A 16,630-nucleotide genomic window follows, 5' to 3' on the forward strand; every position below is an offset into this window, starting at 1 on the left:
CTGCTTTATTCTCACTGGCTTTCAGTCTGGTCTCCATGGCCTCCATTTGTGTCTTAGTGTATCTAAGCTCCACTCTCTGCTCTGCCATCAGTGCTCTTATCTCTTCCAGCACAGTGTGGATGTCAGGCAAGCAGGTTTGTTGGGTGGAGGCTGTGGCAGCAGCTTCAGTAGCTTCAGTTGTCTGTGCTGCACCCATAACTTCATTCTCTCTGGTCTCTGCTCTACCATAGTGGCCCTGGTGAGTGATGTCATTTTCACTGATGGTCTCTCCTCTGATCTGCGTCTCAGCCAAACAGCAGCACAGCAGCACCAGTAGAGCTCCAGAAGTCTTCATGCTGAAACTGGACGATTCTTCTCTCTTCTCATCTGCTGCTTGTTCCTTCAGTCAAATATATACTCTGTGACCTGGCTACATATTACCAAGCCATGTCCTAAGGTCATGTTTCATCACATAAACAGAATCATAAATGAGTTGTAGTAAATGTGCCGTCTTGTGTTCTAAAAAGCATCTCAAAGTCCAGGCTCAGGGTTGTGTTGTATTGGTGTTGTGTGTTATTGCTGTGTTATTGATGTTAGGTCAGCATAAATCATATTTTACTGCCAGACAAACATTTTCATCCTCCTGAGGAAGAAGAGGAGAAGCTCATGGTGCTCATTGATATGCCACTAGTCTAGTTAAGTAGTGTGTGTAGCAAATCTCCAGTATTCACCTACAGTAGCTAATGTGTGTAACCAGTCCCCAATCTTCCTCCATACAGTAGGTAATATTACACTCACAAATGAATACAATTATTTAACTGTATTGCTTCCATGTTGTCTTGTTGTTTGGTGAAATGCTGCTGATTCATGGATGGGGAACTGGGCCTCGTTTCCCGATAACGACGTATCTTAACGGCCTACGTGGATTTTCGCGACATCGTACACTAAGTAACACTTTCTATTTAAGTGCGTTTCCCAGACATCAACTTACAGTATTTCTCTGTTCCTAAAACACATTTTTTCAAAGCATGCCTCGGTTTCTCTTAACTCTAAACACAAATCCCAAAACCACTCACACAAAATGCAAAACCCTTTATATCTCTTGCAAAATGACACTTTGGTTTCAAAACACTATTATCAAATCACCTCAAAAGGGCATTTTGTTTTCAAACAACAAACACAGACCATTACTGATCATCAAGCCTTCTCGCTGAACAAACGTCAAGATAATGCTAAAAGAAGATGCGATTCCATACAGTGTGTCAACGGCAGGTTGCCAGGTCTGTGTGACAAAACCAGCCAAAAGGCCAGTAAAACCAGCCCAATATCAGAACTTATAATATGCCCCTGCCTGCCAAACCATATACGCTGCTTATAAAGTCCAACAACAGCATTGCTATCATTGCCAAATATATTGTAATATCTACAAAGTATCACCAAATGTTTAGTATGCCAGCATTTGCAGTTTTCCCTAAACAGTTCTTTCACCTAGGTCCTAAAATGGCCTTTGTATTTAGATACAGTATATTATCATACATAGAATATGTGAACGTGTAGACTGAGTACAGTTGAGACATGTGTACAGTTGATAATCCTGAGACGTGATTTTTAGCTTGCACATGCATACTAACTCCTCTTTGATCCCGGGAGATTTGAGCATCCCATCTCCCGTACGGAGATATTTTTTTTTACCTACATAAGATCTTGATTTTATCATGTCCCTTTTACATTGAATATGTTATTAACCAAACGGCATCAACAAACGCAATTTACATAATTGCAAACGTTATTCTGTGCACTATAAATCTACATATTCCATGCTATCATGTCATGCAAGGTCATTGCATAATCTAGCGAAAAGCGTGAAGTGGTCAGCGGGGTACAGTTGAGACTGCTTGATCGTGATAGCCTATATGCTACAGTAGAAATGCTTGGTCAGTCACTATCAATGGGTTTAAATGGGTGTCTCAACTGTAGCCTACTAGGGTACCGTCTTGACAAAATCGCACTTCATGTTTATGAGCAAATTATGAATACATTAAGTTATGGATATTATTGCTTGATAATATTTTAGTATAGAATCAAAGGAAACACACAATGTTCACGGATTTCAGACAGGTATGCGAACAACAATAACAACAACTTTGACAGGGGGACTGCCAATGGAAACTAGCCTTTTGGCTACAATTGGGTGCATTACATTTTAATGTTTATTAATGTACAGTGTCCCTCTTCAACAAATAAACAAACTGAAACTGAAACAACAATTGTGCAGTTTTACATGGAAAAAGTGATTCCCATACGTCTACGTACTAGGATTTGTTCAAACTACATGCAGTCCTTTTTCCCACCAATTTCCACTCGTTTTGTGATTGACTTCCATTGATTTCCGCCCTAACCTATGTGGCGGCGCCGTAGATGCCCGAACCAGAGGCATTTTATATGTCTATGATTTCAACATGTATGACGCAGAGGAGGCTGTGGACCACGGGAGCTTCGTTTCTATAGAAACCATTGTGACGCTTTATTACGCGAAATAGAATAAAGTTCTATATTAAAAGTAGAATGCGTGCAGGTTTATTATGGGCATTACCTCGCTAGTGTGCAGACGCTTTTTGGTCTTTCTTGATTAATTGCTTTATTTTAGGTCGACTGACCAACTTTCGAGTCAAAAGGCGTGGGTTCACACATGATGGGTGCATCGGTGGTCGAAGGTAAGATTATTTACCATATTCCTATTCTCAGTTCATGTCTGATTCGTTTATGTTCTCCTCGCCACTTTGCCTTCTATCTTAATTGCAATTTCAGGTGAGCCACGGGGTGGCGAACCTACATACGTGCCATCCTTATTTGAGTTACCTGGCCTTGGAGGCCAAACTGATAGCACGATACAGACGTTAATGGAGAAGGTGAGATGAATACATTAAAATAACTAAATGTGCTAAAGAATACGCTAATAATAATATATAACAATATCATTGTTCAGGTTTTAGATATTTAGCAGATGCTCTTATCCAAATCGAATTGTAGATAATAATACTTTTTCTGTTATGCAGTGGATAAGACTATGAGCAAGTTTAAAATGTGAAGTCCATTTAGCATTTTTTTTTTTTACCTTGGTCTCATCCCTATGTCTACGTCTACCCACAGGCGCAAGGCCCAAACAAGGACAAGATCCTGCTGGGCTTAAAGGTTTGGCTGCAGACCCAGACGGGGACACAGCCTCTGGAAGAAAAATACCAGCACATACCCACCTGCACTATCCCCTCAGCTGATGAGGTAACACATACTGTAACCAACCCAGGCTATTCACCAAATAAGTGCATTTGAGTGCCTGACATTCACATCCGGTCTGGCTCTGACTAGATCAACGACCACGATTCTGAAGCCACTCTGGTCAATTTGAGAGATAGATACTCTCTGGGATGTCTGCCATTGGCTCTTATAACAGATTACTGTTACCCAGTAACCACGTTGCCCTCTCTCTGCCCTCAGGGAAAGGAGGCGGCTGCCTCCCAGTCAGTGGCTGATGACAGCTGGAGGTCTTTCATGGTTTACATGATTCGCCAGGTTATGTCAGAGCAGGATGCACGCGCCAAGTGCTTGGCCACCCTGCTCCAGTTTAAAGAGGCGAACCTCATTCAGACTGCTCAGGCCCAACTCAACCTGCTGTCCTGGCAACCAAGGCTGGTGTTGCCCATACGCTCATACACCCACACATGTCTTAACTAACTCAACTTGCTCTAGTGACAGCCAAGGCTGGTATACAAATATAAATCAGCACATACTGTACTTTAGCTCAAACTGCTTGCAGTCCTTCTAGCTAAGGCTGGGGCTGCTTGTAGAATCCCAATTCCGCACATGTTAAGAAGACTAAATGCCTAACTGCAACCTTTATTCCCGATGTGTCTCTGCAGTTGTGGCCAAGAGGGAGACAATGGTCATGACCCTCTTACTGATAGTTACTATGTGGTGTATCAGATGATGCAAAAGCAGGTGACCAATATGTCTTCTGCAAATGATCTCCTTGCTGTAGTTAAAGAGAGAAAGATATAAATGTATACCATAACATCAATACAAATACTGTTATTGTTATCAATTCATTTAGCAAGTTGTGCTTAATATGTAGAGGTCCTTAAGCAAGCTGAAAACGACCTGACTTTATATACATTTAATGTAACTCTTAAAAGATTGTAAATCTCTTTTCTGTTATTTTTGTTGGCAGGCTCAAATCAAGGTGTTTGTTGAGACCGCTCAGGCTGCAGACGAGGACAGGAGGCTGCTTCTGAAACACTTGACTGAGGTGGAGAACGAACGAGCATCTATCGTTCAGATGCACAACCAAGTGGAAGCCTACAGAAAGGTCAGAGTCTACCAGGAAACAAACACCCCAGCCCCCAGAATGCAATGGGTTTACCTCATAGTTTATCTTTGCAGGAGGCCCAGGACCCAGGGGAGAGTCTCTCAGATGTCCCATCTGCATGCTCAGCATCCTCAGGTAGGAGCACCACGTGTGTCCTCTTTTTAACTGTTTCATAGGGGTGTCATGGAGGCGAAGTTCAGGATGCTTTGGTGTCAGAGCAGAAAGGGGCCTCTGGAGATATAGCAAGGAAAAGCAACCCTTAAATATTGTTTAAAAAAGGTATGACAAGTAGGCATCATTTTAATGAAATGTGCACATGGATATTTTAATAATCCTAAAAAAATATTCTTTTTGGCTACTGTTGGTATTTTTCTAATACCAAAGATTGGTGGAGACTCAGTCAGAAAATGATCAATCAGGAAACAGGCTTTATTCTTGCAATGATGCACACTCAGCAGATTCCCCCGTGTCTCTGATTAAACATTGAAACAGTCCAAGTTTAAGTATCCTCAACAGAATAATGGGTGCCAACCAATAGCTTATTGATACGGGAACAGCCACAATGTTTGTTAATTAAAGGAGGGGAAGTTGTTAATTAACGGATCAAGCCATGAGCAAATGAGATGAAGGGTGGTGAAAAAACACTTATGGCCTCGACCTTAGTCTAATTAAGAGGCAAAACACAAATGAAAATGAGATTCGTTGGATTATCGTCAATTGTTATGAATTAATTCTGATTTGTAATCTTGATTTGCAACTCCTTCACTCCAGACTCAAAACCTCCTGACCTGATTAACAACAAGTGTCAGCAGAATCGCAAGGTCGTGAAGCCATCCCAGCATGCCGAGCTGGTGTCTCCCTCAGCATCTGTAAGTCATTGGCTGATTCACTCTGCCTCCCCTTAAACCACTGAACTACCTGTGTGAGAACTGAGCATATCTGATGTACCGAATTCCCTTACAGCATTGGTACTCTAGTTAATCATACCCCTGATATCAGTGCATTGATTTGCAGGTACCTGACCAGGTGCACCCTGAGGTGCAGGACCCTGAGGCCCAAAGCGTTACCATGGAGAAGGTCAAGTTTAAGGAGAACGCTCGTACTGACTATGTATCTGACTACGACAGACTTCATGACCTGGTTATGACCAAGTGTCAGGAGCTGGAGGGCTATTTCCTGAAGTCCAGTCAACAACTCCAGAGGGACTCCATGCCCTCAGTTGATGAGGTAAAACACACCCTAATCCACCCAGATTGCACGTGATATCAATGCATTTCAACCTGTAAACCTTTACACTTCAGACTGCAATCCACACAGGTTACCTGATATCAGTGCATTCATTTCCAGGTACCTGACCAGGTCAATAGTCACCAATCACCAACCCTGCTACTGAAGTCTGACTCGACCACCTCTGCATCCTCAGGTAGGAGCACCACGTGTTTCCTCTTTTTAACTGTTTCATAGGGGTTTAATGAAGGGGAAGCTCAAGCTGCTTTGGTGTCAGAGTAGAAAGGTGCCTCTGGAGAAATAGGAAGAACAAATGTAGAAGATTCCCCACAACACTGTGAATAAAAGTGTGAAATGAGATGAGATTTATTATTTGAGAATACCAAGCATGAAAAGGAGCCGCTGATAATGGAATGACTCTTGTTGGCCACAGAGGTGTCTTCATGTGAAGGCAACGTCTCCGAGAAGAGCACAGGAGACTTACTGAAATGGGAAGGGGTCTCCATGAAGGTTAGTGATGAGCATAGACCCTGTTAGCTGGCCAAAATCACTAGTTTAACCACCCAAGTATTTAATTACAACATAAAAAATTGAATGCAGCTGAACTAATGATTGTTCAAGTGTATGGATACAGTTGGCCAATCCTTGACCTCACTGACTGTGTGTTGTGTCTTTCCCAGCCTCCAGAGGTGTGTGTGAAGAACCTCTCTCTCTACACACACTGTGAAGCAGCTTTCCATGATGCCTTAGGGATGCCAGAGGGCCAAGAAGAGAGTTGCCCTGAGTATGAAGACGACTTTGATGAGACGTCTGACGAGGACGAGGTGGAGAGCTGCGCTGAGACCTGCTCCATCTACAGCTGCTCTGATGACTTTACAGAGTGTCTGGTAACACCTTCTCCGTGTCTGCCCTTCACCAAGTCTCTGGTAAGACCTGTTCCTTGTCTGCCCTTCACCGAGTCTCTGGTAAGACCTTCTCCTTGTCTGCCCTTCACCCAGTCTCTGGTAAGACCTTATTGTCTGCCCTTCGCCCGATACTAACATGACCGATCACAGATCACAGAAGACACAGTCGAGTTCTCAGTCTTGAGATGGTCAACCTGAGTCGTTTGTGTGCGATGAAAGCTATTTCTCCAGGCATTTACGTTAGAGCAAAATACGATCAGAACATTGTCAGCCTTGAGGTTGCGTTTACCTGATTTTTTAAGACCCTTTAAAAAACTCATGCTCTCTTCCTCAGCTCACTGACAGCGACTTGTCAGATGTGGAGGGGTCCCTGGGTTGCAACCAAATGCGTGAGGAGTTAACACCCAGAACCTCGACCCAGTCCAACCAGCAGGCTGTAGGCAACCTTCTCCGAGAGGAGCTGGACGGTCCCCCGGAGCACAAACTTCAGGACGAGGGTACCCCAAGGGCTCCCGCTGGGCAGGGGGACGCATGCTCCTCTACTCCCACCAGGCAGGAGCAGGAGCAGGCCACACCTCCCCTCAGGCAGGAGCAGAAGCAGGTCACACCTCCCAGCAGACAGGAGCAGGAGCAGGCCCTGGTCACACCTCCCACCAGACAGGAGCAAGCTCTGGCCACACCCCACCGCCCTGCTGAGGTGGAGAAACTTGTGCACTACGCTGTGCAGGAGATGTGGCAGATTTTTGGTTTGGGACAAGGCCCAAAGAATCTATCAGATGTTCCTGCACCAAGGCCATCGGAGCATTATCTAGAGATGGTGCCCTCCGGACAAGCCTTTAATACCGGCAGGAAGCACAGCAACAACCAGGTTGGACAATTGTTGAGGGACTGGGTAGAATAGCCAATACAACATAAGAGTTCAGATAAATATCAAGACACGTCTGTACTGTTTGTTTACTTGCTGGAGTGCAGAACATTTTCCTCCAGTGAATAAATGACAAAGTACCAACTGTTAAAGGCAGAGGGCGCTGTTTGAGAGTAGCTTTCATGTACTGTATATTACATCCAAAAACAGACCGGTTCTGTAATATTTGGGAACCGTATCTGAACTACATAGAGCCTGCCATCATGGGATCTGGGATGTTCTTGAATGTGTTTTTAGTTTTTGTATTATTTTATTGTTTAGTGTTTTGTACTTTTTCTAATGTACTTGTACTAATTTCATAATGTATCTATTTTCTGCTCGTTGTAAAGGTGAAAATAATAAAAGCTGCATATTGCTGTACAAAAGATTATAGTGCCCCACCCTTCACTGACTGTTTATTCACACTTTTGGTCCATGTGAAGCACATCTTTGATTTGTCCTGGGAGATCCTTCAGGACCTCTGTGCCAAAGATCCTACGACACAGCCCATTTGGAGAACCCCTCAGCCCAAACAGCACAACTATGTCAGCAAGCTGAAATCCTTAGACGACATCTCAAAAGTTAAGGTAAAAGGTTGCATCGCATTTGAATAGGCAGCATCTGCCTGCCCAGTTCATTCAATTTAAAACCTCGGCAGGCTCCCCTCAGTCAATTTCAACTAAAAACATCTTCTGGGTAGTTAATCGAATCTCATGTCTTTATCCAGGAATACATCACCAAAGAGGTTTTGAAGCTATGTGGCCTTCACCAAGACACAAACGCTGAGGCATACGGGAAGGTTTTTGCCAACAATTTTAAAAGCCTCAACATGAGCACATTTGATCGCATCTTGGTGAGTTGAATTTGGAATGTCGTGACAATATGAAACGCTACGCTAAATATGGGCTGACCCATCATGAATATTATTATACACTACCACTGTTAGGAGATTAAATTCCATCACAAGCCCACTTCTATTGTCCATTTGATGCGCTTTTTCCAAGCATCTGGTAGGATGTGTATGTCTGTAAATGTAATTCACAAATGCTCCCAATTTCCACTTCACCTTGACCAAGTCATGAAAGAGGTTCCGTTCCTTGAACATGTAATAAGATAAGTGTAGACAACACTAACATGTAATAAGATAAGTGTAGACAACACTAACGTGCAATAAGATAAGTGTACACAACACTAACGGTCTTCACGTGAACTTGACCCTTTAGATGAAAGAAATGCCGATGGAGGAACACCAGTGGCAGGACCAGGACAGAGAGGCCTACGACACGAAGACGAAGTATGCCAATGCTGTTTTTGACTACTTGATGGATGACACCTTGAAGTGCCTGCTCACCCTTTCAAAAAAGAAAACCTAAACACGTTCCCTCCATCACCCCACCCCACTGTTGCCTACATAAAATTTTCATTGCAAAATCTAAGGTATTCTTTCTTCACATAGGAGAGTAGTTTCAGAGCAGTTTAGACATATGGTGTGTGAAACAACAGTATAACCAATATATGTATAAACAAATGTGTTTTTGCCCCTGACATCATTCTGTGCTATTCTTATCAATTACTATCTTGGTTTTAACAACGCATTTAAGACAACTTGCCCCGTTTCCACCTCCCATTGGTTTCTCACAATGCGGAAAAAGTTCTTGCTAGGTGAAAATTTGCTTAAGTTACCTCCCCCAGACTGCAGCAGACAAGTGAGAAGCAACATTAAACATATCACACAAGGTTGTAATAGAAAGAAGTAAGTTAGCGTTTTTTTTTACATTTCTAGCAGGGATAACCAGGTGGTGGCTCTTTGACATCCGAGGTCATCTTACTTGTAACTCAATGCAACAGCAATGCAGAAAAGAAGGACTACTAGTTCTTGTCAGCCCTTGCTTACACACACAGAAACGGTACACTTTTAAGCACATACACATAATTAGAACGGTCAGCATTTAAAGATATACCAAAAGAATTATGTTCAGTAATGTTTCAGCAAACAAAGGCATGCACACATGCATACTTGATTAAAGTCAGAGTTTCATATGTCCCCAGCAGTTCTAGCCTGTCTGCTTAATGCCTTACAGCCACACAACACACCTGTGGTTAGTCTGACATTTCAACACAGGCAAAAGCATGGAGAGAGTGCAGAGGAGGTCATAAGAAGCCTGCACAAAATTGCAGACACATGCTCCTTTGCTGAGGCGAACAATTTGCTGAGGCGAGAATATTCGCGCCAGGTTAGTTGGCATACTGGACAAAGAACTTTCTGAAAAGTTACAATTGACATCAGACTTAACTCTAGACAAAGCGGTCGAGTTAGTTAGACAGTCAGAGCAAGTGAAAGGACATGTAAGCGAGCAAGGTGCAGTACACACAGCTCAATGAAGTTGTTAAATGGGGCAACGTTTAGCCAAGCCAGATGGCCGCCAAGTTCAGCACACTGGGAACAACACGAAACCAGAGCAGGATACGCGTGGAAAAGGAACATGCAGACGGTGACAGGCAGCGCCAGCCACCATTCCTCGGCGAAATCACACAGGTGGAGGATTTCAGTGATGGATGGTCTGTAGAATTACCTACTCAGGGCACTTTTATAAACTTTAAGATTGATAGTGGGGCAGATACGAGCGTCATATCTGAAAAGACTTTCAGTTTAATGGAAAACAAGCCCAGACTCAAAAAGTTAGGGGCCTGGCAAACAGAGAGAGAGATGAATGATTTCACTGCAGTTTTACAGGCAAAGTGCGTCACGATTTTTTGACCTTGTTCGCAGCCAATGCTGTCTCAATGAAATGCCGATAAGAAAGTAAAAGTGATAAGGGAATTGTGGGTAATGAAGTCTTTTGTGGGACTACACCTACAGGCTTTATTGTACAACATGGATCTCTTACATTATTCTTATTCTTATTATATTTGTTTTGGTTCTTAACGGGAGCATTAGCTGCCTAAAAAAAAACTTAATTCTCTTTATCGTGCTGCAGTTCTGTGCTGGGCTGGCAGGGGTTCCCCATTTCTGTTCACTCTGCACATAGACTATATTACCCTACAATGTCATTTTTTTGTTATAAATAGCTCATTCAGATACACTTATGGTGTGGATGCTTGCGTTTATTTAGGAATCCGCCGCCTTGATTTCTGTACAATTTTATACGTACACATAAAGGCAGAAATAGGGCACGGAGGTAAGGTGATTTTCTGATAGCTTGTTTTTGGAACCATATAGCTGCTAGCCTAGTTTGAATCCAGGACGATTTATTTTATCTTTAGCTGCCACAAAAATTGCTAAATTAAAAAAATTAGCATAAGACCCCATAACCTAATTAAATGATGTAGGAATTCTGAAGACAAAGCCAGTCAAGATTAGCCTGGGTGCCATCCGTTTTGTAGGCGCTCCACTGATCATCAAGCCTTCTCGCTGAACAAACGTCAAGATAATGCTAAAAGAAGATGCGATTCCATACAGTGTGTCAACGGCAGGTTGCCAGGTCTGTGTGACAAAACCAGCCAAAAGGCCAGTAAAACCAGCCCAATATCAGAACTTATAATATGCCCCTGCCTGCCAAACCATATACGCTGCTTATAAAGTCCAACAACAGCATTGCTATCATTGCCAAATATATTGTAATATCTACAAAGTATCACCAAATGTTTAGTATGCCAGCATTTGCAGTTTTCCCTAAACAGTTCTTTCACCTAGGTCCTAAAATGGCCTTTGTATTTAGATACAGTATATTATCATACATAGAATATGTGAACGTGTAGACTGAGTACAGTTGAGACATGTGTACAGTTGATAATCCTGAGACGTGATTTTTAGCTTGCACATGCATACTAACTCCTCTTTGATCCCGGGAGATTTGAGCATCCCATCTCCCGTACGGAGATATTTTTTTTTACCTACATAAGATCTTGATTTTATCATGTCCCTTTTACATTGAATATGTTATTAACCAAACGGCATCAACAAACGCAATTTACATAATTGCAAACGTTATTCTGTGCACTATAAATCTACATATTCCATGCTATCATGTCATGCAAGGTCATTGCATAATCTAGCGAAAAGCGTGAGGTGGTCAGCGGGGTACAGTTGAGACTGCTTGATCGTGATAGCCTATATGCTACAGTAGAAATGCTTGGTCAGTCACTATCAATGGGTTTAAATGGGTGTCTCAACTGTAGCCTACTAGGGTACCGTCTTGACAAAATCGCACTTCATGTTTATGAGCAAATTATGAATACATTAAGTTATGGATATTATTGCTTGATAATATTTTAGTATAGAATCAAAGGAAACACACAATGTTCACGGATTTCAGACAGGTATGCGAACAACAATAACAACAACTTTGACAGGGGGACTGCCAATGGAAACTAGCCTTTTGGCTACAATTGGGTGCATTACATTTTAATGTTTATTAATGTACAGTGTCCCTCTTCAACAAATAAACAAACTGAAACTGAAACAACAATTGTGCAGTTTTACATGGAAAAAGTGATTCCCATACGTCTACGTACTAGGATTTGTTCAAACTACATGCAGTCCTTTTTCCCACCAATTTCCACTCGTTTTGTGATTGACTTCCATTGATTTCCGCCCTAACCTATGTGGCGGCGCCGTAGATGCCCGAACCAGAGGCTTTTTATATGTCTATGATTTCAACATGTATGACGCAGAGGAGGCTGTGGACCACGGGAGCTTCGTTTCTATAGAAACCATTGTGACGCTTTATTACGCGAAATAGAATAAAGTTCTATATTAAAAGTAGAATGCGTGCAGGTTTATTATGGGCATTACCTCGCTAGTGTGCAGACGCTTTTTGGTCTTTCTTGATTAATTGCTTTATTTTAGGTCGACTGACCAACTTTCGAGTCAAAAGGCGTGGGTTCACACATGATGGGTGCATCGGTGGTCGAAGGTAAGATTATTTACCATATTCCTATTCTCAGTTCATGTCTGATTCGTTTATGTTCTCCTCGCCACTTTGCCTTCTATCTTAATTGCAATTTCAGGTGAGCCACGGGGTGGCGAACCTACATACGTGCCATCCTTATTTGAGTTACCTGGCCTTGGAGGCCAAACTGATAGCACGATACAGACGTTAATGGAGAAGGTGAGATGAATACATTAAAATAACTAAATGTGCTAAAGAATACGCTAATAATAATATATAACAATATCATTGTTCAGGTTTTAGATATTTAGCAGATGCTCTTATCCAAATCGAATTGTAGATAATAATACTTTTTCTGTTATGCAGTGGATAAGACTATGAGCAAGTTTAAAATGTGAAGTCCATTTAGCATTTTTTTTTTTTACCTTGGTCTCATCCCTATGTCTACGTCTACCCACAGGCGCAAGGCCCAAACAAGGACAAGATCCTGCTGGGCTTAAAGGTTTGGCTGCAGACCCAGACGGGGACACAGCCTCTGGAAGAAAAATACCAGCACATACCCACCTGCACTATCCCCTCAGCTGATGAGGTAACACATACTGTAACCAACCCAGGCTATTCACCAAATAAGTGCATTTGAGTGCCTGACATTCACATCCGGTCTGGCTCTGACTAGATCAACGACCACGATTCTGAAGCCACTCTGGTCAATTTGAGAGATAGATTCTCTCTGGGATGTCTGCCATTGGCTCTTATAACAGATTACTGTTACCCAGTAACCACGTTGCCCTCTCTCTGCCCTCAGGGAAAGGAGGCGGCTGCCTCCCAGTCAGTGGCTGATGACAGCTGGAGGTCTTTCATGGTTTACATGATTCGCCAGGTTATGTCAGAGCAGGATGCACGCGCCAAGTGCTTGGCCACCCTGCTCCAGTTTAAAGAGGCGAACCTCATTCAGACTGCTCAGGCCCAACTCAACCTGCTGTCCTGGCAACCAAGGCTGGTGTTGCCCATACGCTCATACACCCACACATGTCTTAACTAACTCAACTTGCTCTAGTGACAGCCAAGGCTGGTATACAAATATAAATCAGCACATACTGTACTTTAGCTCAAACTGCTTGCAGTCCTTCTAGCTAAGGCTGGGGCTGCTTGTAGAATCCCAATTCCGCACATGTTAAGAAGACTAAATGCCTAACTGCAACCTTTATTCCCGATGTGTCTCTGCAGTTGTGGCCAAGAGGGAGACAATGGTCATGACCCTCTTACTGATAGTTACTATGTGGTGTATCAGATGATGCAAAAGCAGGTGACCAATATGTCTTCTGCAAATGATCTCCTTGCTGTAGTTAAAGAGAGAAAGATATAAATGTATACCATAACATCAATACAAATACTGTTATTGTTATCAATTAATTTAGCAAGTTGTGCTTAATATGTAGAGGTCCTTAAGCAAGCTGAAAACGACCTGACTTTATATACATTTAATGTAACTCTTAAAAGATTGTAAATCTCTTTTCTGTTATTTTTGTTGGCAGGCTCAAATCAAGGTGTTTGTTGAGACCGCTCAGGCTGCAGACGAGGACAGGAGGCTGCTTCTGAAACACTTGACTGAGGTGGAGAACGAACGAGCATCTATCGTTCAGATGCACAACCAAGTGGAAGCCTACAGAAAGGTCAGAGTCTACCAGGAAACAAACACCCCAGCCCCCAGAATGCAATGGGTTTACCTCATAGTTTATCTTTGCAGGAGGCCCAGGACCCAGGGGAGAGTCTCTCAGATGTCCCATCTGCATGCTCAGCATCCTCAGGTAGGAGCACCACGTGTGTCCTCTTTTTAACTGTTTCATATGGGTGTCATGGAGGCGAAGTTCAGGATGCTTTGGTGTCAGAGCAGAAAGGGGCCTCTGGAGATATAGCAAGGAAAAGCAACCCTTAAATATTGTTTAAAAAAGGTATGACAAGTAGGCATCATTTTAATGAAATGTGCACATGGATATTTTAATAATCCTAAAAAAATATTCTTTTTGGCTACTGTTGGTATTTTTCTAATACCAAAGATTGGTGGAGACTCAGTCAGAAAATGATCAATCAGGAAACAGGCTTTATTCTTGCAATGATGCACACTCAGCAGATTCCCCCGTGTCTCTGATTAAACATTGAAACAGTCCAAGTTTAAGTATCCTCAACAGAATAATGGGTGCCAACCAATAGCTTATTGATACGGGAACAGCCACAATGTTTGTTAATTAAAGGAGGGGAAGTTGTTAATTAACGGATCAAGCCATGAGCAAATGAGATGAAGGGTGGTGAAAAAACACTTATGGCCTCGACCTTAGTCTAATTAAGAGGCAAAACACAAATGAAAATGAGATTCGTTGGATTATCGTCAATTGTTATGAATTCATTCTGATTTGTAATCTTGATTTGCAACTCCTTCACTCCAGACTCAAAACCTCCTGACCTGATTAACAACAAGTGTCAGCAGAATCGCAAGGTCGTGAAGCCATCCCAGCATGCCGAGCTGGTGTCTCCCTCAGCATCTGTAAGTCATTGGCTGATTCACTCTGCCTCCCCTTAAACCACTGAACTACCTGTGTGAGAACTGAGCATATCTGATGTACCGAATTCCCTTACAGCATTGGTACTCTAGTTAATCATACCCCTGATATCAGTGCATTGATTTGCAGGTACCTGACCAGGTGCACCCTGAGGTGCAGGACCCTGAGGCCCAAAGCGTTACCATGGAGAAGGTCAAGTTTAAGGAGAACGCTCGTACTGACTATGTATCTGACTACGACAGACTTCATGACCTGGTTATGACCAAGTGTCAGGAGCTGGAGGGCTATTTCCTGAAGTCCAGTCAACAACTCCAGAGGGACTCCATGCCCTCAGTTGATGAGGTAAAACACACCCTAATCCACCCAGATTGCACGTGATATCAATGCATTTCAACCTGTAAACCTTTACACTTCAGACTGCAATCCACACAGGTTACCTGATATCAGTGCATTCATTTCCAGGTACCTGACCAGGTCAATAGTCACCAATCACCAACCCTGCTACTGAAGTCTGACTCGACCACCTCTGCATCCTCAGGTAGGAGCACCACGTGTTTCCTCTTGTTAACTGTTTCATAGGGGTTTAATGAAGGGGAAGCTCAAGCTGCTTTGGTGTCAGAGTAGAAAGGTGCCTCTGGAGAAATAGGAAGAACAAATGTAGAAGATTCCCCACAACACTGTGAATAAAAGTGTGAAATGAGATGAGATTTATTATTTGAGAATACCAAGCATGAAAAGGAGCCGCTGATAATGGAATGACTCTTGTTGGCCACAGAGGTGTCTTCATGTGAAGGCAACGTCTCCGAGAAGAGCACAGGAGACTTACTGAAATGGGAAGGGGTCTCCATGAAGGTTAGTGATGAGCATAGACCCTGTTAGCTGGCCAAAATCACTAGTTTAACCACCCAAGTATTTAATTACAACATAAAAAATTGAATGCAGCTGAACTAATGATTGTTCAAGTGTATGGATACAGTTGGCCAATCCTTGACCTCACTGACTGTGTGTTGTGTCTTTCCCAGCCTCCAGAGGTGTGTGTGAAGAACCTCTCTCTCTACACACACTGTGAAGCAGCTTTCCACGATGCCTTAGGGATGCCAGAGGGCCAAGAAGAGAGTTGCCCTGAGTATGAAGACGACTTTGATGAGACGTCTGACGAGGACGAGGTGGAGAGCTGCGCTGAGACCTGCTCCATCTACAGCTGCTCTGATGACTTTACAGAGTGTCTGGTAACACCTTCTCCGTGTCTGCCCTTCACCAAGTCTCTGGTAAGACCTGTTCCTTGTCTGCCCTTCACCGAGTCTCTGGTAAGACCTTCTCCTTGTCTGCCCTTCACCCAGTCTCTGGTAAGACCTTATTGTCTGCCCTTCGCCCGATACTAACATGACCGATCACAGATCACAGAAGACACAGTCGAGTTCTCAGTCTTGAGATGGTCAACCTGAGTCGTTTGTGTGCAATGAAAGCTATTTCTCCAGGCATTTACGTTAGAGCAAAATACGATCAGAACATTGTCAGCCTTGAGGCTGCGTTTACCTGATTTTTTAAGACCCTTTAAAAAACTCATGCTCTCTTCCTCAGCTCACTGACAGCGACTTGTCAGATGTGGAGGGGTCCCTGGGTTGCAACCAAATGCGTGAGGAGTTAACACCCAGAACCTCGACCCAGTCCAACCAGCAGGCTGTAGGCAACCTTCTCCGAGAGGAGCTGGACGGTCCCCCGGAGCACAAACTTCAGGACGAGGGTACCCCAAGGGCTCCCGCTGGGCAGGGGGACGCATGCTCCTCTACTCCCACCAGGCA

The sequence above is a fragment of the Sprattus sprattus genome (genome assembly GCF_963457725.1).
Source record: "Sprattus sprattus genome assembly, chromosome: 12".
Classification (NCBI taxonomy): Eukaryota; Metazoa; Chordata; class Actinopteri; order Clupeiformes; family Clupeidae; genus Sprattus; species Sprattus sprattus.